The following is a 20,930-nucleotide window of genomic DNA, read 5'->3' as shown; positions in this document are numbered from 1 at the left end:
CTATGCAGACCATTAGTTCTGAACACTTTCAAATACAAGCCCCCTGCCTCAGGCAAGGGTAGAAAGTGTGAGTGCAGGTGTTGGAGCTGGTGGGAGCCATCTGGCTCCCAACAGGAAATGAAGGGAATTTATTGGAAGTGACCAAGGGCAGCAGTGCCTCAGGAGAGAGTCGGAACCAGATGCATCCCTTCTCCACCCTCTCACTGCCAATCTACTTACTCTCCTCTGCCCATGTGGCCTATAGCTGCCCCCAGCGCCTAAAATTATGAATTGCAAATCCGAGGCACAATATGGTAAGCATATGCTCAGGGGAAGAACCTGATTGGCCCAGATGAAATCAGGTGACCACTCCTGGTCCAATCACCTTCGACTGATTGAGCAGATGACTTGCAAGGAGCAAACAAGGCATCCTGGGTCCCTGCCGGAGGGGCTGGGGGCCAGCTTTGCAGGGATCTGCAGTGCCTGGGTGAGCTCCAGGATAGAGCCTCCTACCCATGGCTTCCATCACATAGTGATACAGAAAACGCCTAAGGACAAAAAGCCACTGCAGATTTAAGACGCCAATGGTAAGGGAGTATGTGTTTTATTCCTTAAAACTTCATTGACATGACTTTGTGAAAGAGCAAATATACTTTGGAGGCATTTTAAAATTCTGTTCCCTAGTGGATTGCAGACTCCTTGTTAGGACTCCACCCATAGCCTGAAGTTTAGGAATGGAGGCCTCGGGGAGCTTCTTGCGTAAGGATAATGAACCCTTTGCTGATACCCTATCAGCCTTTCTGCCCCCCTCCCCCCGGGGTGCCCCACCTGTTGGGCCCAGGAAAGAGCGCCTCCTCTTCGCTTTTTAGAAGGTCCCTCTGAGCCAGAACAATCCCCACCAAGCCGAGGGGCACAGAGAGGACCTGCCTGGGTGTTTTCTCTGCATCCTGAACCAAATGAGGAACCAGGAAGGAAGGAGCCAGAGGCTCAGCACGTCGGGTTATCAGCTAATCGCTCACCTTCTCCTTCACTCTCGTAACTCATTCCATTCATGTATTCATTCCTGAGAGTATTGACTGATGAGAAAACAGGCCGTCATGAGGCTGATGTGGGGGTGACCCTGGTGTGGGGGTGTGAGAGCCCAGGAGCCCAGGGCAGGAACCTGCCAGAGAGGAGAGGGCATTTGAGTTAGCCTTAAAATTAGGTGCATTGATTCATCCAGTCACCAAATACTTACGGAGTGTCAGCCTTGTGCAGACAGTATCCTAGGTGCTGGGGGCACACCAGGGAGATAAACAGCAAGGTTCCAGCCCTTGTTACAGGCCAGGAGATTGGTTCCAGCTGGTAGGGATGAGGGCGAAGCCAGTTGCCAACCTTTAACCCATAATACTTGTAAGCCTAGGGCTTCCCAGGGGGCTCAGTTAGTAAAGAAACTGCATGCAAGGCACGAGACCTGGGTCAGGAAGATCCCCTGGAGAAGGAAATGGCAATCCACTCCAGTAATCTTGCCTGGGAAATCCCATGGACAGAGGCCAGGCTACAGTCCACAGGGTCACAGGAGTCAGACATGACTTAGTGACTAAACCACCACTTGTAAGCTAGCAAAGGGCTCACGTGCCCGAGGCACAGAAAACCAAACCCTGGCATTGACAGTCTGCAGCAGAGTAAGGTTTATTTATTGCAGGATGCCCAGCCAGGGACTGGAGATGAGCCTCAGATCCAATGAGACTTGGTGTTTGAATTGGGTGTGTTTTAAGGTCAAAGAATAAAGAATCTGGGCTTGATTATCATCTTGTGACGTTTCATCACAACGAACTGTGGAAAATTCTTAAAGAGATGGGAATACCGACCACCTGACCTGCCTCTTGAGAAACCTGTATGAAGGTCAAGAAGCAACAGTTAGAACAGGACATAGAACAACAGACTGATTCCAAACCAGGAAAGGAGTACGTCAAGGCTATATATTGTCACCCTGCTTATTTAACTTATATGCAGAGTACATCATGAGAAACATTGGGCTGGATGAAACACAAGCTGGAATCAAGATTGTCGGGAGAAATATCAATAACCTCAGATATGCAGATGACACCACCATTATGGCAGAAAGTGAAAAACTAAAGAGCCTCTTGATGAAAGTGAAAGAGGAGAGTGAAAAAGTTTGCTTGAAACTCAACATTCAAACAACTAAGATCATGGCATCTGGCCCCATCACTTCATGACAAATAGATGGGAGACAGTGAGAGACTTTATTTTTCTGGGCTCCAAAATCACTGCAGATGGTGACTGCAGCCATGAAATTAAAAGACACTTGTTCCTTGGAAGAAAAGCTATGCCCAACCTAGACAGCATATTAAAAAGCAGAGATGTTACTTTGCCAACAGAGGTCTGTTTAGTCAAAGCTGTGGTTTTTCCAGTAGTCATGTATGGATGTGAGATTTGGACTATAAAGAAAGCTGAGTGCCAAAGATTTGGTGCTTTTGAACTGTGGTGTTGAAGAAGACTCTTGAGAGTCCCTTGAACAGCAAGGAGATCCAAGCAGTCCATCCTAAAGGAAATCAGTACTGAATGTTCATTGGAAGGACTGATGCTGAGGCTGAAATTCCAATACTTTGGAATTTCAATACTTCAAAATTCCAATATTTCGCATCTTCTGATGCGAAGAACTGACTCATTTGAAAAGACCCTGATGCTGGGAAAGATTGAACATGGGAGGAGAAGGGGGTGACAGAGAATGAGATGTTTGGATGGCATCACCGACACAATGGACATGAGTTTGAGTAAACTCCGGGAGTTGGTGATGGACAGAGAAGCCTGGTGTGCTGCTGTCCATGGGGTCGCAAAGAGTCAGACAGGACTGAGCGACTGAACTGAACTGTGACATTTCTGTGACATTTTCTTAATCATAGCTTCGGGAATCAGGATATCTCTGGTTTATGAGTCTCTGGCCACGTGGTTCCTGGCTGGGGGGTGGGGGGTGGGGGTCCTGTGAGTTCATTTTGCCCTGGATAAACAACCCAAGTTTGTACATTTATGATGATATCTATGTAGCGTTTTTAGTACGTTGTCTATGTTATCGACAACAGCAATCTTAGTCATCTGATTCTAGTCGATTAGTATTTAGTTAGCACAGAATTAAGGTCAAAGGGGACAAGAAAGGGAGTAATGTTTTGGAGAGAGAGATTAATCATGAATTGGTAAGGGAATTTGGTTTTAGGGGGATTTGGTTTCCTATTCAGCTGGTGAGAATTCCCAGGCCAGACTCCTCCTCCTCAGCTGGCATTTATTAAGCACCTACTGCCTGCCAGGCACCGAGCTTAGTGGTTGACCTGACTTTCTCATCTGTCTTCATGCCAGTCCTCTTCAGAGGACGCTCGTTGTTAGCTCCACTTTGCAGACAAGGGAACAGAGGCTTAGTGAAGCTAAGCCACTTGAGCTCTCTTCCCACTCATGTGCCGGGAGATCTGTCCACAACTCTGTTATAATTCTCTGTCCATCCAGTGCCCTCTCTGGAGGATGAGGACCTCCCCTAACAGGGGTTCATGGAGGGGACCCGTGTCTTCCCTGCCCCTGGATCCCAGGTGTGTGGCCCCCACCAGAGAACACTTGCTCTCTGCACCCTCCTCCTAAGTGAGGACCAAGGACCGAGAGCAGCAGAGCAGTGTCCTTCCAGGGGATGACACGGCTGGAGACTTACATACTGGACTTTCAGGCATCAGGTTGGAGAGAAGATTTTTGTTTTATTTTTTTGCCACACTGAGTGGCACGCAGGATCTTAGTTCCCTAATCAGGGATAGAACCCGAGCCCCCCTTGCAGTGGAAACATGGATTTTTTTTTTTTTTGGCTGTGCTGGGTATCTTCGTTGCTGCTTGGGGTTATCTCTAGTTCCCGTGAGCGGGGGCTGCTCTCTAGTTGCGGAGCTCGGGCTTCTCATTGCGGTGGCTTCTCTGGTTGCGGAGCACAGGCTCTAGGGCGTGTGGGCTTGAGTGAGCTCAGTAGTTGCAACCCCGGGTTCTAGAGGACAGGCTTAGCAGTTGTGGCCACGGGCTTCATTGCTCCATGGCATGTGGAATCTTCCTAGATCAGGGATCGAACCCATGTCTCTTGCATTGGCGGGCAGATTCTTTACTACTGAGCTACCAGGGAAGTCCTGGGGAGAAGATTTTAAGCCCCATTTTCCTTCTCCCAGAAGTTGTCCCATGGAATTGCTGGCAATGTGTGGATACAGTTTGGGGAAGGATCTGACCCCAAGACTTTACATTTCTGTGTCACAGTGATTTTTCTGGCCCGTGGGACACCTGCCTGCATCGATGCCCACAGGTCCCCTGGATCCTGGGGTGGGTTCCTAATGCTCCAGCTCCCAGCACAGTCATCCCTAAGCTTGGGCCTCACAAGGCACTCAGTACCCTTTCCCCAATTTTTTTAAAATTGAGAGAAAAATTGAGAGTTGCCACACTTGAAGCACTGTCTTCTTCCAGTCAGTCAGTGTAGTGAGAATCCAGAGGGTTCGGACCGCTGGCCTCTGTCCTGCACTCATAGCCCAAATGCAGCGTTAACTCCGATAGTGGCATGGTCTCCTTCCTGCTCAGATGCAGTTAACCTATCCTGCATGGGATGATGTCCTGAGGGCCCGGAAACCAGGGTGCCAGCCGCCAGTCTCCCGTCCACATCTGTGTGTGACCTCAGTAGGCCGCTTCTGAGTCTCAGCTCCCACACCTCAGAACTGAGAGGTTCTCAGAGTCCACGAAGGGGTGGCTGAAACAGGGGGGTCACACCCCGGCTGACTGCGTGGGAATGAGGGCTTGTCTTTCTGGGGCTGTTCATTTGTCCAGAGAAACCAGAGCTTTGTATTTTGTCTCGTGTTAAGATTTTACTGTATTCGCTTTTGTCATTTTAAAGTTTTTCACGCTAACGTACAACATTCATGCCCCGCAAAAGGTGTTCAAGTGTCCAGCTAGATGGACCTTAGAGGACTGAACACACAGTTCCGCACCCACATCAGAAGCAGGGCACACCTGCCCTGAAATCCCACTTTCCTCCCAACCCCTCACCATCACTGCCTTGGTGTCTCCCCACCCCCCCACCCCCAGAGGGGGCCGCTGTCCCAACTTCTAACCCTGGACATCAGCTCTTCTGGTTTGCATAGTATCAACACTTACATCTAGGGTATACTTCCTGTTTTGTTTTTAAAATGTGAACCAGTTTCAAAGTCTTTATTGAACTTGTTCCAATATTGTTTCTTTCACGTGTTGGTGTTTTTGGCTGCTAGGCATGTGGGATTTTAGCTTCCCAACCAGGGCTTGAACCTGCACCCAGGGCATTGGAAACACCGAGTCTTAACCGCTGGACTGCCAGGCAAGTCCCCGTGGTGTACTTCTGTGTCTGGCTTCTTTACCCCACATTATGTCTGAAATCCAGACAAGTGTGGGGCTCAGCTGAAAACCATTCACTCGCAACTTCATTACCATGTTTCATGATATGAACGTACCACAATCGATTGAGTCATTGCGCTGTGATGGGCACTTGGGTGGTTTTGTGTGTGCGAGGCTAATAATAGAGCTGCTATGAACATTTTAGTTTGTCCCTTTTGGGGTACAGACGAACACATTTCTATCAAATTACAGGGGTGGAACTGCTGTGTCATAGGGAGGCAGACTTTCAGAGAAAGCTGAATTTGGTGTGAAATCTCCATACTTTATAGTGACAGAAAGCAATGAATATTTGTTTAAACAAGGATTCAGCCAAGTAAAACATTCTTCAGGCAGATTAGGCCAGCTGGCAGCCAGTTCATAAACTATGGCTGGGTTGAACTTGACAGTCTGAATTAGCCCTCATGGTCTGAGATTAGCTTCGTTGGTGTTTTTGTCTTGCTTCTTAGATTTTTATAACACCTTTCATTATAAAAGAAAATTCAGGAAAAGGAGAAAAAAATACCACTGAAGGTTCACCCCTGAAGCAAGCATGGTGACATCTTTGTGTACCGTGTTCTGGTGCTTTCCTCCTCCTCTGAATATAGTGTGTGTGTGTTTATTTTCTTACACATGTGCAGAATTGCTCTGCATAAATTATATATTCTGCCTTTTTGACTCAGTCATAAGCGTTTGCATGTTATCACACGGTGTTCCTTGGGCTTCCCAGGTGGCTTCACTGGGTAAAGAATCCTCCTGCAATGCGGGAGACAGGGAAGACATGAGTTCGATCCCTGGGTCGGGGAGATCCCCTGGAGGAGGGCATGGCAACCCACTCCAGTGTTCTTGCCTGGAGAAGCCCATGGACAGAGAAGCCTGGTGGGCTACGGTCCATGGGGTCGCAGAGAGTCGGGCACGACTGAGCGACAGCACACGCCGCCCACCGTCTTCCTGTCCACCTGTGGCTGGTTTTAGATTCATTTAACTTTCCGAGTGGAGAGAAAATAATTCCTGTCTCTGTTTTTAGATTTATCTTTACATCTATGAATACAAGGGCCGCTGCTAAGAGAGCTTTCCCTCTTAATAATAAGCCTTTATTCCAGGCATATAGGAAAGTGGTTTTAAGAGCATGAAGTCTGTGGCCGCTCTACTCAGGTCCAGAATCCTAGTTCTTCTGATTTCCCACCATGTGACTTCTCCAGGCCTCAGTTTGCTTTATCTGGAAAATGGGGACAATAAACAGTGTCTGCCTCATGGTTTGTTGTGGGGATTGAATGAGGCGACACATGTCATATGCTTAGAACAGGGTTTGGCATTTTGTAAACATAGCAAGGTCTAGCTTTTTATTTTTAGCTGTAAGAACTATTTTTGGGTGTATTTTCCTGCATATAAAATCAATATTTGTTCGTTACAGAAACTGTAGAATACTCAGAAACCTCTGTGAGCATGATATATTGGGGCCTCCCTGGTGGTCCAAGGGCTGAGTCGGTGCTCCCAATGCAGGGGGCTCGGGTTCCACCCCTGGTCAGAGAGCTAGATCCACATGCTGCCACTGAGACTTTGCACGCTACAGCTAAGTTGCCGTGTAACACAGGGAGCCCGGCCTGTGCTCTGCGATGGCCCACAGAAGTGGGGTGGAGGGAGGTGGGGGAGGTTCAAGAGTGAGGGGATATATATATAATTATGACTGATAGAGCAGAAACCAACACAGCATTGTAAAGCAATTAAAAAATCCCACATGCCACAACTAAAAAAACAAATAATAATAATCCCGTGTGCCACAACTAAAGGTCCCACACAACTGCACAACCGCACTCTAAGACCTGGCACAGCCAAATAAATGTGTATGAAAGTCTCTCAGTCGTGTCTGACTCTTTGCAATCCCATGGACTATACAGTCCATGCAATTCTCCAGGTCAGAATACTGGAGTGGGTAGCCTTTCCCTTCTCAAGGGCATCTTCCCAACCCAGAGATCAAACTCACCAGGTCTCCCGCATTGCAGGCGGATTCTTTACCAGCTGAGCTATCAGGGAATAATTATTAAACAAACAAACAACCCAAAGCCATTTGTGAGTGTATTTTGCCAGTCCGCTCTCAGTGCTTATCTAACATGGTGTGTGTTTACTCAACATCGTAACAGAGGGACTGTTTGGTAACCTGTTTTGCAGTGACCTGCGTTTTTCTCTGTCACTGGGAGCTGTTCTCTGTGGGCCTCTCGGATTTCTGCATGTTTTCAGGCAGAAGCATGGACCCTCTGTTCAAGAGTGTTTGTATAGTGGTGGTTAGACGTGCTGCTTCCCCCTCAACAAGAGGGCAAGACTGGTTTCTGCTCAGTGTAATACAGAATCACCCTCTAAGATGAGGTCAGCGGGCTGCCTGCCCCCTAGAATAGACCCTGGTGCCCTAAGTTCAGGGTTCCCGAGCAGGGGAGGATGGGCAGTGTGTACAGCACCCTCTGGGGCCCCCTCACGTCACCCCGCGGGACCTGGGCCAGGAGGCCCGCTGCAGTAAGAGGTCAAGTCCTTTGTCTCTGATCCGGGAGTCTTAGGTCTTCTCCAGCCCCACCTGTGGGCTTCCACGTTAGGTACAGTCTCTGCTCATCACAGGCCTGGCGAGCATATCCACAGTCTTCTCCAGCGTGATCTCCAGTGGCTCTGCAGTAGTTCCTCATTTTCTTTTTCCTTCTTTGGTCCAGTCTCTCATCATTGGAAACGTAGGTTATTTTAAAATTTTCACCATTTTAGCCTTTTAAAACATTTTATTGAAGTATTGCTGATTTGCAAGGTGGTGTTACTTTCTGCGGTATGGCAGAATGATTCAGTTACACGTATGTACACATTTTTTGTCATAGTCTTTTCCATCATGATTTATCACATGATATAGAATACAGTTCCTTGTGCTTTACAGTAGGACCTTGTTGTTTAATTCTTTTCACTGTTTTAAACAATGCTGCAGTGAGCCGTCTTGGAGCTGAGCTTGGCGCTCGTGTGACTGTTTCCATATGATAAATAGAAATGACAGGATCTGGTATTGGTGTGTCAATACGCCCATTGTAGGTTGAGGCCCCGCTGATTCTGAGCCCCTGGAATTTTCTATGTTGTAGATCTTGGGCTCTTTTTTTTAAAAAATTTTTTTATTTTTAAAAAATGTTATTTATTTTACTTTTTGGCCATGCCTCGAGGCATCCTCATTTCTGGATTGAACCCTCGCCCCCTGTAGTGGAAGGATGGAGTCTTAACCACTGGAGTGCTTGGGAAGTTCCCAGATCCTGAGCTCTTGGAGGACAAGGACATCGTCATCCTTGTCCCCTAATACTGAACACACAGTAGGTTCTCATCCAGTGTTAGTTGGAGTCAAACAAGATCCACCGATGGCACCAAGAGACTGCCTCAGCACCATATGGAAAGGCTGGTTGAACACACCGGGTGTCTTTCATCACCATTGTCCTCAAGAGATAGTATCAATGTCACGGAATCATGTAAGGAGATGGAAGGCAAAGGAAATCTAGGATCTGGGGGGCTGCACGGAGGGGGGGCCTGCGTCATCTCCTTAGCCTCCTAAATCGTCCCCACAGTTATGTCTGAGACCCAGCCCTGTTGTTGCCATACTTGTCATTCTTCCTTCTGTGTGGCTTCCATCACCTGGGAAGACCACGTTGTTTAAGAATTTCACAGTTGGTGGGCGTTTGGTTATTGTATTTCCACGTAGGGCTCTTGTGAGCAGTGCTGCAAAGAACAATCCAGCACAAGCTGTCGCTCACGCACAAGTTGTCGCTCACGTAGGCATCCCTGTTGGGTATATACAGAGGAGAGAAATTTCTGGCCATGGTATGTCTGTGTGAAGCTTTAGTTGCTGTTCAGTCACTCAGTTGTAACTGACTCTTTGCAACCCCGTTATCTGCAGCACACCAGGCTTCCCTGTCTTTCACTATTTCCTGGAGTTTGCTCAAACTCATGTCCATTGAGTCGATGATGCCACCCAACCATCTCATCCTCTGTCACCCCCTTCTCCTCCTGCCCTCAATCTTGCCCAGCATCCTGCTCTTTTCCAAGAGTGGGCTCTTCACATCAGGTGGTCAAAATATTGGAACGTCAGCCTCAGCATCAGTCCTTCCAATGAACATTTAGGGTTGATTTTCTTTAGGATTGACTGGTTTGATCTCTTTGTTATCCAAGGGACTCTCAAGAGTCTTCTCCAGCACCGCAGCTTTAGTAGCTACTCCCAAATAGTTAAAAAGTGTTTATTCCATAAATGGCTTCTTGAATCCAAGAATCAGGGTGATGTATAAACTGAAGTCATCTCTGCAGTCAGGCCTCCCAGGCAGATGGTCCTGCACTCAGACGGGCCTGGGCTTGGGATTTAGTGCTTGCAGGAGGCTTCTCAAAATTCTTAATAATTTTATCTTTATGTGTGTGTTTTGTAAGTGATGTGTGACAGGATAACAGTGCACGTGCTGGGGCTTGATGGGTTTCCCTGCCACTACCTCCCTGCTTCCCAGAACGAGTTTGAGTCACTGGCTCACTGCCCCCTCCCCAACCCCCCAGTTACCTCCACTGCCCTCCGCCAACTCGTCCTGTGGCCATCCTCTGTCTGAGGGAGCCCGTCATTAAATAGCGAATGAAGAACACCATGACCGATTGAGACAGAAGAAGGGAAGGATGAAGAAGAGAAAAAGGTTTTTTCTGCCTTTTGAACAAGGGCTCCACATTTTCACAGATTCTGCAGTGGCCCTGGCTGGAGTTTCTCCCCTGCTTCCCGGGGCCAGGCTCTCTGCCAAGCACTTCACACATGTGATCACACTGAGCCTCTCACTGCTCCTGTGAAATCAGCATTATTGTCGTCACCCCCTTTTGCAGACAAGGAGCTGAAGACAGGGAGCAAGGAAGTAGCCTCCTGAGTGGAAGCTGGAAAGTGGGCATCGGGCAGGTTTGAAGCCTGTGGCTTCTATTCCCAAAACCTGTGCCTGTTACCCGCTTAGGGCACCCAGCCTCCTGCAGGTCTGGACTCCCGCAGGTCTGGGCCAGCTTATCCAGGAGAAGCGGAAGAGCTTTGTAGAAAAGGGATCTTGCATCCGTAGGCATCAGCCAGGGCAGCATCAGCAGAAGGCCCTGCTGGCGTTTAGGCTGGGGCTTAGCCCCCAGGAGCTGGTAGGGGGCAACGCCGGGATAGGGGGGCAGCCTGCTGGGCCAAGAGGGCTCCGCTTCAGGGTGCTGAGCTTCATGAAATGATCATGAGGTCACAATTCATAATGCATGAGGGGTCAGGTGGGGGGGCCTCACTGGACACAGGGCCTTTGTTCCCAGAGGGGACTGCGGGAGCACTTTGCTTGTAATCATCTCAGAGAGGAAGGAAGCCAACAAGATTTATCTCCCGGAGTCTAATCAACTTCCTCTGGGGCGGCTGCTATCTGTCCCGCACAGAACTCAGAATGTGACCCCAGAGAACGCTTTCGATGAGTTACTAAGGATCAGACTTTGAAGGGCCCAAGATATATAGCTTGCTCACAGTGTCTTAGAAAATACACATTCTATTGTGTGTGTATGAGTGTAGCTTCTTTCCCAGAACAGCCATTTCCCAGATCTATGTGTCCATCACACTCCTGGCCTCTTTGTGAAGTTTTGTTTATTTATTTCAGTTTGGTTTGTTTTTAAATTGAAGGAGACAGGAGATGACAAGAGGGGATAGGATTTGCCCTGATCAATAGCTCAGCTGGAGATGGACTTAAGATCAGAGGTCAGCCAATCAATCACCAAATGGGCTTTGAGGCGCTCCAGCCTAGGGGCGAGGTTCATGGGAGAGTGAGCACGGTTCTTAAGCCGTGATCCCCAGGCTGAAGCGGCCTGGGGGCTGTGGACTGCCTGTCCCAGGGAGTTTCAAGGCACATTTGTTCCTTGCCAGCTGCTGACTCTGCTGCTTTCTGGAGGCCGTGTCGGTGGGACCCTGCCCCACCCACCACCCGCAGGCCAGAACTGGTTGCACGAGGGCTGGACACCTGACCCACGCTGGGCTGGTAGGCGTCTCTGGCCCGTGAGATGTCGTCAGGGCTGATGCTGGAACAGAGGAGGCGGATTCTTGGCCGGCAGTCCTGTGTGTCTTGTTCACAGGCTAAGCAGGGGTGCAGACGGGGAGCTCGAGGGGCCAGCGGGGCCAGGGGTGGAGATAAAGAGGAAGAGATCTTCTCCTGGTTTTCCAGGCCCTGCTTCCAGCACCGTGAGACCCAACCATGTGCATGCCTTTGGCCTTCCAGTGAACTTCCCTTTGATGATCCAGGGTTCTAGAATGGCCTTATGCAGGACCAGCCACATAACTCAGGGTCTTAGTGTAAGGAAACCATAGGGCCCCTTGTTCATATGTTATTAAGAATTTCAAGGGGACAGCAGCAGAGCAGGAAAGCAAGTGTGAGGGGGTGCTTCTAGGCCAGGATCTGCGACTGTGCAGCTTGGGGGCCCGTGGGAGCCAGCCCTGGGTTCCTGTTACCTGCCACCCAAAGAACATTGAGCAAGACGGACAGGACCCAGCAGGAAAGGTGGCCTTCCCACCTGAACAAAAGGTATTAGAAAATCCTTCCCAGAGCTGCATCGAAGAAGGCAGCCATAGGCCGGGAAACCAGAATGGACAGAAAAAACCCCAGGAATAAAAGGAAGACATTCCCAGGGCCGACGTCTAGCAGGGAGCCCTGGGGTGGGCTGGGAGTTGGGAACAGACTCCTTTAAATTCCCTACCGCTGGGTAAGTGGAGACAGAGCCCGAGGTCCAGGGGGAGGAAGCACCGAGGGCAGAGCAGTGCAGCCCACGGACCTCACACGGGGGCCACCAGAGCCCATGGCAGTGAAGAGGGGAGCCTGGACCAGATCAGAGCAAAGAGGGAGCACGTCCCCTTCGCCCAGTGTGGAGAGTGGGGCTGCAAAGCCCCATGGGAACCTCTCAGCGATGTGGCCGCACAGCTGTCCTTTGGTGCCTGCTGCTGTGTTTAAGTAACCAAGGGGTGAACTGAATCCTCTTCTCGTTCTCCATCATGAGTTCAAGTATTCCCATCCCATTACACCCCTAAAGGCCCATCTCCAACTGCCACCACGTTTGGAGGTGAAGGCTTCACCATATGAAATTTGAAGGGACACGAACATTCAGACAATAACATCTGGCTGAGGGTCTTACCCTTCTGACCTGGCTCTGTGTCCTGACTCTGATGCTGTTAACCCATCTTTGCTGTGGAAATTGCTCAGTTCTTCCATGGAGTCTCTGAATGTGGGCGTGGCCTGGGGACCCCCGCCAGCATGGGTGTGTGTGATTTCTTGCTTTAAGTTTCTGGCAGGTAGTTATGTTACTTTCGCATGGAACGAACAAATAGTCTAAGATTTTGTCAGATGAATGCACAGCCCTGGTGTTATTTCAGCAACAAGATCACGTTCTAAGAGCAGCATCCGCATGGATGTTTCCAGCAGCGGCTCAGCTGGGCGGCTTCCTTCCTGTCCCTGGCCCTTGGCTCCGACCTCCCTCCGATGAGGAGATGGTCGGAACCCACGCCCGCCTCTCCTCCTGCCACGGCAGCCAGGAAATGACGCGGGTGTCCTGGAGCGGGGCCTCACCCCCTGGAAGGGAACCAAAGGTGCTTTGCAGCTAGAACTCTCGAATAGAAGAGGAGGTTGTGAGCAGCCCAGGAGGATGCTTCCAGAGACAGTACCCGGGTCCTCAGGGGCTCCGGGGGGATTCCTTTCAGGAATGCAGAGGCGGGACTGGCCATTCTTTTCTGGAAACGTCACTGCTCACATCACATTCACTGTCCTGTTTGCGCCCCTGAGTGAGAGGATCAGAGCAGAGTGACTTCAGCAGGCAGAAAGCCATTGTGTTAATAATGCAAACCCAGCAGCCCAGATTGCTCATACGTTTGCAAGTCAGTAAATTTTTGTTTCTTCGTTCCAGTTCTGGCTTGTCTGCTGGGACAGCTGTTTGTCCAGAGTTTCCCAACTAGTCCCCAGGGGGCTGTGCTCACCCAGAAGATTCCCCCTGGCCTGGCCCATGGAAGCCAAGGATGGCGGAGGGAGGGAGTGGGAGTGGGCCTGGGGGTCCTCTTTGAAAGGCAGCAGAACAAATCCAGGCTCCAAAACGGGCAGGCAGAGTGACATAGCAGGAGAGCGTAGTGGTTAGCACGAGGGCTGGGGCATCAGACGACTCGGGCCCCGCCACCCGCCCCAGCTTTCCACAGTCACAGTGACTGGGGCTTCACAGGCCCTCTCTGAGGGTCTGTTTCGTCATCTGTAACATGGTGACCGTGGTTTCTACTTCACCCTGAGAGGCACTGAAGCTGAAATGAAATTGTGTCTATAAAGTGCAGGCGTTGGGCAACCGTTGTTAACTGCTGCCTTCCCAGGGTCATCGTGATCATATGCTGGGTGAGGGTTGGGGGGAGGAGGAACTAGCCTTTATCAAAGTCAATAATGTACCAGGAACTTTACATTTCATTCACTCCAAACAAGAATCCTGTGAAGTGGCCAAAAAAAAAAAAAAAGACTTCCCTGGTGGTCCAATGTTCAGGACTCTGTTTCCACTGCAGGGGGCACAGGTTCGATTCCTCATTGGGGAACCAAGATCCCACATGCCGCGTGGAAGGGCCAAAAATAAAATTAAAAAAAAAAAGAAAGAGAGGCAGGGCAGGGCTTTTCAAAATTTAATGTGTGTACAAATTCCCTGGAGGATCTTGTTAAAATGTGGACTCTGGAATCTGGGGCGGGTGTGGGTGCTGGGGTTCCATACTCCTAACAGACTCTCAGGCCATGCTGGTGTTGCTGGGCCGTGACCACACTGTCCCGCAGAGTGGCCTGACCCGCCCTCTCTCCCTACTGTCCATCTCCTAAGCCCTCATCCTCCCTGACCGGGTCCCATCCTTTGTGACCCTTTCTCCTCTCCCTGCCCTGTTGTACTATCCTCATAGCCCTTGTGATAAAGGGATTACGTCCATTTTACAGATGGGGAGACTGAGGCCAGCTGAAGAGCTGGTGCAGGTTGCACAGTGAGAGAATCTGCAGAGCTCAGCTCCTCAGCCCTCTCTGGGGGATGGTGGGTGCATCACAGAATCTGTCCGATGGGTACTGGTCAAGGGGATTTTTGCCCTTAAATTCGGTGAGTTTTGATCCTGTTCACGAGCCAAACCTGCTTCTCTTTTCTTTTTCCTTTTCTCTGTTTCCTTTCTTTCCTCTGTGGCAGAGGGCAGCAGTTAAGCTCACTGATTCTGAACCAGGTGCCTGAGTGTAAATCCCAGGTCTGACCTCCTTCTGTGATTTCCAGAAAGTCTGTTAGCCTTTCTGCGCCTCCATTTCCCCAGATGTAGTACTTGGCTAATGCCAAACCTACCTCCTGGAATTGTGGAGATGATCAAATAAATCTGCCACTGAAGGGCCCAGAGCAGCACCTGGGCAGGTCGTGAGCACGATTCCTGGGCTTGGTGTTGTTATATTTGAAAATAACAACACACCTATGTTTGCACAAAGAACAGAGCTCTGTTGGAAGACTCTTTTGGTCGGTTCCTTGGTGGCCGGACTGGCAGTCTGCTCTGCTTGGAGCCATAGGTCTAGCTCTAGCCTTGCCCTCTCGGCTATGTGACGTTGGGCAAGTTCCTAGGCCTTTCTGGGCACTGTTTCTCCCATCTGAGAAAGCAGGGCTCGTCCTCCCTGCAAGATTCCTCCGAGCAGTCAGAGAAATCCTGGGTCTTCAGCAAGGGGCTGGGGTCTCTCCCTCAGAACTAAGGATCTACGATTCACACCATATGACTTCCGAGGCAGAATTGTGTTTCTCTGAGCCTGGAGCGAGCACCGCTGGAAAGCCCCCGGGTCGTTGATGGCTCAGCCTCAAAAGCTGCAGACACTGTCTCTCCATTTCCCACATTGTGGGCTGTGGAGGGGCAGGCTTGTCATGCCCACGTGGGGTTGATGCCATTAGAAGTGAGTGTGTCAGGGGAGCTCTCAGTCCTGACCCGGGAGGCAGCTCACCCGCGGTTCTCCCAGACCTCGGCCTGCCCTGAGAATGTGGTGGGGCTCGGGCCTTTCGCCCCCGCTCTGGGTGTCACGTGGCTTTCCAGAGCTGGAGGTTCCAGAAGGCCTGGGCAGCCTCTTGGACTGGCAGGGCTGGCGAGGGCGGACTGTGCTCTCCGAGGGCGATTGACATGGAGTCTTTTGACTTCTTAGCTTGGCTGGTGCGGCTGAACAAAAGAGGGAGACAGAGCCCTGGGCCACATGACTGAGGGGAGGCGAGGAGGGGGCTTGGGGGTGAGCAGGAGAGGGGAACCTCCCCCAGCCTGGGGTTGAGATGCTTCTCTGCACCCAAGGCTGCAAGGGCTGGGGGCAGCCTGCCCCCCTGCCCCTGTCATCACTGCCAAGGTCAGCCTGGGGAGGGGGCTGTGAGGGTCAGGGCTAATCACTGAAGGGGACATGCCTAAAACGGGGCTCCTGAAAGTGTGGTCTGGGGACCACTGGCTGGTCAGGGGGAGCCTTCCTTAGGTTCTTCTGGGCCGGTGCTCAGCGGTTCCCTGGACTTTCATCTTTACATAAAGGAGTGTGTGTGTGTGTGTGTGTGTGTGTGTGTGTGTGTGTGTGTGTGTGTGTGTGTGTGTGTGTGTGTGTGTGTGTGTGTGTAGGAGTGTGCGTGCTCAGTCGTGTCTGACTCTTTGCAATCCCATGGACTGTAGCCCACCAGGCTCCTCTGTCCATGGGATTTCCCAGGCAAGAACACTGGAGTGGGTTGCCATTTCTTTCTCCAGGGGATCTTCCCCACCTGGGGATGGAACCCATGTCTCTTGCATCTCCTACATGGGCTGCTGCTGCTGCTAAGTCACTTCAGTCGTGTTCGACTCTGTGTGACCCCATAGACGGCAGCCCACCAGGCTCCCCCGTTCCTGGGGTTCTCCAGGCAAGAACACTGGAGTGGGTTGCCAGTTCCTTCTCCAATGCATGAAAGTGAAAAGTGAAAGTCGCTCAGTCGTGTCCGACTCTTGGCGACCCCATGGACTGCAGCCCACCAGGCTCCTCCATCCATGGGATTTTCCAGGCAAGAGTACTGGAGTGGGGTGCCATTGCCTTGGCAGGCGGGTTCTTTCCTTCTGCACCACCTGGGAATCCCAAGTAAGGGATACTTAGCCATGACTCAAAAATTAAGTTATTGAGTCCTTGTAATGAGTTGGTGTCCACGGGGAAAATCTTAACAAAAAGTATGCACATCTGTCTCTAATTTCCCCAGTGGGACTGATGACAGGGCTGCCTGCTGGCCCCTCTCAAATCTTTACAGCTCTGAGCAGGGAAACGGGTAATGTTTCTTTTTTGTTTCTGCATAACTTTGTTTCTTTAGCACACACATACCATACATATTTACCACTAAAAGTACAGTGATATGAAAAAGCCATGTAATCACCACCCAGACCAAGAAACAGAAGATACAATGTACCCCAAACCTCATTTACTCTCCTCCTTTCCACAAGGGCTATCAACTATTTTGACTTCTGTATTATTCATTCTCTTGATTTTTAAAAATACTGTCTTTACTACTTATATCTTAGTATTGCCTGCATTAAACTTTATATAGATGGAATAATGCAATATGTTTCTTGTAAATTGCCTTTTTCATTTGATGTTCTAAAGTGTTGGTGGGTTTGATCATTTCATTTTCACTGCTGTGTGATATTCCACTGGAGGAAAATATCGCAGTTTATTTCTGTTGCATTGTTTTATAAAGTTCTGCTGTGACACAGCTTTGCTTATTTGTTCATATCTGCTTCTGTGCCCTTATGGCAGAGTTGAGTAGCTGTGACAGAGGCCGCATAGCCTGAGAGCCTGAAATGTTTGCTTTTGTATAAACGGGTTGTGTTTCTCTCAGAAAGGGAACTGTGGAAAGATGCCCGGAAGAGGAGACAGGGTCTTTGAAAGGAGGGGAGAAAGCCTGGAAGAGAGGGGAGAGCAGGGAGTCCTGGGGAGGGTGGGGTGGGGTCACTGCTGCTTGGGGTGGGGCTTCGGGAAAGAGATGAGCACAGAGGACTCTTGTCGTGTGGTGGCCCCGTGTGTCTCAAATCCCGTTCCTGGCTGTGGGGACCCACCCCCTGCTGAGTCTTGAGCTCAATGCCAAGTTGAACTCTGTGTCAATTCAGAGTCCTGGTTGGACTCAGACATTGGCGGAGACTGATCAGGTGGGACACTTGTGATGGATCGGCGGGGAGGGAGCAGGATGGGAGAGCCCCGGTGTGGGTCTGATCCCCGGGGAAAGGAGAGGAAGAAGGGAGAGGCTTGGCCTGCAGGGCAGTGAAGGTGGGGTGACAGGAGCCCCACGTGGGGCGGCAGTGGCTCAGTCCTCCGGCTCCGTCCCTGGCTGGGAGCAGGGGGCCGTCAGGTCCTGTCCTGGAGGGCGTCTCCTGCATCGGCAGGCGATTCTTTACCGCTGAGCCAGGGTGGATGAGCGCCTGCCAAAGGAGTTCTTTGAAAACAAAATCCAGCTGCCTTGAAAAATCTTATCAGGTGCCTGCTTGGAATTCCCGTCCCCGGCAGCTCGCTGGCCCTTCTGCCTGAGAATGAGGCTCATTTGGCTCTGGAGGTGTCTGGGGCAGCCGGGCAGTGGCCCCTAGGGCAGGATGGGGCACCTCGTGGAGCCTCTCCTTACGGAACAATGCCCTTGGGGGTGCTGGGTGAGTGCACGTGTGCAGTCCTGGGTCCCTGCTTCCCTCGAAAGATGGTGTTGAAAACCAGCCCAGGAGGAAGTTACTGCAGGTCTGGAGTAACTGAGAAACACGAGTGTTCTACAAAGCAATGCATGTCGGGTATTTTGCCTTTTAAAAATATCTTGTCTTTCTAAGATTTCAGTGTTAAAGTGATTTTACTTTATGGGACAGAGGTGATGATAAATGGTATTACTTTTTTTTTTTTTAATGTCCTGGTCAGTAAATAAGAAGCAGACAGCCTCGTATCAGCCCCTCGGTGTTTTTAATTGGCCCCTGATGGTTTGGCTGTTGGTATAAAGGTGTCACAAGGGTGTCAAGTGCAGCATCACACGTAGAAGCAGAAGATGGGGAGTATGCACAGGGCACTGGCTTCATCAGTTACGTGTCCTCACACCGCGGCGTGTAACGAGAACAGAGGCTGGTGGGGCTCCATGGTGAAGCGGAGGATGGAGAGGTATAAAAGAGGAGTTGGCCGCTGGAGTGTGTGTTTAAGGGGAATGGATGGTGGCGAAGATGGATTCATAACAAGAGTTCTGAGAAAATCTACAGCGAGCTTCTGGCCCTGGTGGCCTCTGAGGAGCAGGACTGGGCACCATGGTGAGATTTCCTTCCTCTCTCCAACTGTTTGGAATTGTTACTGCGTTCGCATATTAAGGTTTCAACCAGCAAGTTAATTAACAAAGAAACTGGGAGCCAGAGTTGGAGGAGGATGTTGATCAGGAAGGAAGTACCCGGTTTGGGGCCTGTGATGGATTTTTCTTCTTTACGCTGATGGTTCTGAAATTCCCACTGGCTGGTACCCTCGGAGGCTGTTAAGTGCGCACACAGCTCGGGGCTCTCATCTCGCTGAGGCTTTGTTCTCAAAACTTGAGGTGTGTGGAAATCACAAGGCGGGGGCTTCTTCAAACACAGCTGGCCGGGCCCCACCCCAGAGTCTCTGAGACAGGTCTGCCTGGGGCATGCTGCTGCAGCTGCTAAGTCGCTTCAGTCGTGTCTGACTCTGTGCGACCCCATAGACGGCAGCCCACCAGGCTCCCCCATCCCTGGGATTCTCCAGGCAAGAACACTGGAGTGGGTTGCCATTTCCTTCTCCAATACATGCCTGAGGGACTGAATTTCTACCAGGCTCCCAGTGACGCTGCACTGCTGATCCAGAACTCTGTGTTGAGGACCCCTGCTTTGAGTGCTCCAGCCCTGGAGTTGGGTGTTCCTTTCCCCAGATAACTTGCTGTTGTAGCTGCTGCTGCTGCTAAGTCGCTTCAGTCGTGTCGGACTCTGTGCGACCCCATAGACAGCAGCCCACTAGGTAGCGCTTGCCCACAAAGCAGTAGGCAGCCGATGGGGAATGCACCAGCCACTGTGATGGTTAACTGGGTAGGCAGAGCGGTGATCCCAGACTGGCTGAAGCTGGGAACCCCTGGGAGCATTACAGACACCCACACCTGAGCCCCCACCGCAGACTGGCTATGTCAGACGCTTTCAGTGTGGGCCCAGCTGGGAGAAGCTTTGAATACCGAGTGTCCTAGGGCTGGTGCTGCGGAGCACCACAAGCCGCATGGCATGAAGAGAAGTGTGTCCTGTCTTAGCTCTGGGAGCCAGAAGTGTGAACTTCTGACTGTGGGGAGATCTGGTTACGAGGTCTTTCTCCTTGGCTTGTAGTCATCTGACTATTGTCTCTCTCTCCTTTTTTCAATTTTTATTTTATTTTGAAGTATAGTTGATTTCCAATGTTGTTAGTTTCACGTGTACAGCAAAGGGAATTTAGTTATACATAAACAAAATATCTATTCTTTTTCAGATTCTATTTCCCATTATACGTTATTGCAGAGTATTGAGTAAAGTTCCCTGTGCTATATAGTAGGCCCTTGTTTTTGTTTGTTTTTATGAACAGGAGAAAATCAAACTTTTAATAACATGTATACATAGGGTCGGAGGAGGCAATGGCAATCCACTCCAGTACTCTTGCCTGGAGAATCCCATGGATGGAGAAGCCTGGTAGGCTGCAGTCCATGGGGTCGCTGAGTTGGACACGACTGAGCAACTTCATTTTCACTTTTCACTCTCATGCATTGGAGAAGGAAATGGCAACCCACTCTGGTGTTCTTGCCTGGAGAATTCCAGGGACGGGGGAGCCTGGTGGGCTGCCGTCTATGGGGTCGCACAGAGTCGGACACAACTGAAGTGACTTTGCAGCAGCAGCAGCATATACATAGGGTGGACCCATAAAAATTGAGTAACTCCCCCAAATGGCCAAAACCCTCACCTTTTAAATAATATCTTCAGCTAAAGACAAAAGAGGGTGTTGGGGGTAGGGCTTTGGGACTTCAAAGCCGAGGAAGGCAATTCACCTGGAGATGGAACAGCAAGTGTTTGGTAAACATTTACTGGGCCGTGCAGAGAGAATAGGACACAGAGTGGACCCTTCTCTGAGAGTTCCCCTCCCATTCCTGGCCCATCTTCACTGCAGGTACCTGGCGATAGAGGCTCTCTTACAGGAATTTGTTGTTGTTTCGTTGCTAAGTTGTGTCTGATTGTTTTGCGACCCCATGGACTGTAGCCCACCAGGCTCCTCTGTCCAGGCAAGCATCCTGGAGTGGGTTGCCATTTCCTTTTCCAGGGGATCTTCCTGACCCAAGGGTTAAACCTGTGTCTCCTGCATTGGCAGGCAGATGCTTTACCACTGAGCCACCTGGGAAGCCCAGCCAGTTAGAGGAAAGTCAAAATTTCTTCCTCCATCTTTTGTGGTTTGATTTTTTTTTTTTAAGCTCAAAATAATCCACATTTCACAGGCATTTTGGTGTGGCAAATTTTGTTCCTCTAAAGTCCCGCCTTTGTAACTTGTAAGTTTCACAGT

General features: G+C 50.4%; 1 protein-coding gene across 1 annotated transcript in view; it reads left to right on the top strand.

The window, feature by feature from the left end:
* Nucleotides 1-409: 409 nt before the first annotated feature.
* MEAK7 (MTOR associated protein, eak-7 homolog) overlaps nt 410-20,930 on the top strand; it is a 63,703-nt gene continuing 43,182 nt past the window's right edge. Inside the window, exon 1 of the mRNA XM_070770389.1 lies at nt 410-566. The gene's annotated coding sequence lies outside the window, so the exon portion shown is untranslated. The remainder of the gene's footprint in view (nt 567-20,930) is intronic.

The sequence above is a fragment of the Bos indicus genome, chromosome 18 (assembly GCF_029378745.1).
Source record: "Bos indicus isolate NIAB-ARS_2022 breed Sahiwal x Tharparkar chromosome 18, NIAB-ARS_B.indTharparkar_mat_pri_1.0, whole genome shotgun sequence".
NCBI lineage: Eukaryota > Metazoa > Chordata > Mammalia > Artiodactyla > Bovidae > Bos > Bos indicus.
This window is presented reverse-complemented; position numbering and strand designations above follow the sequence as displayed.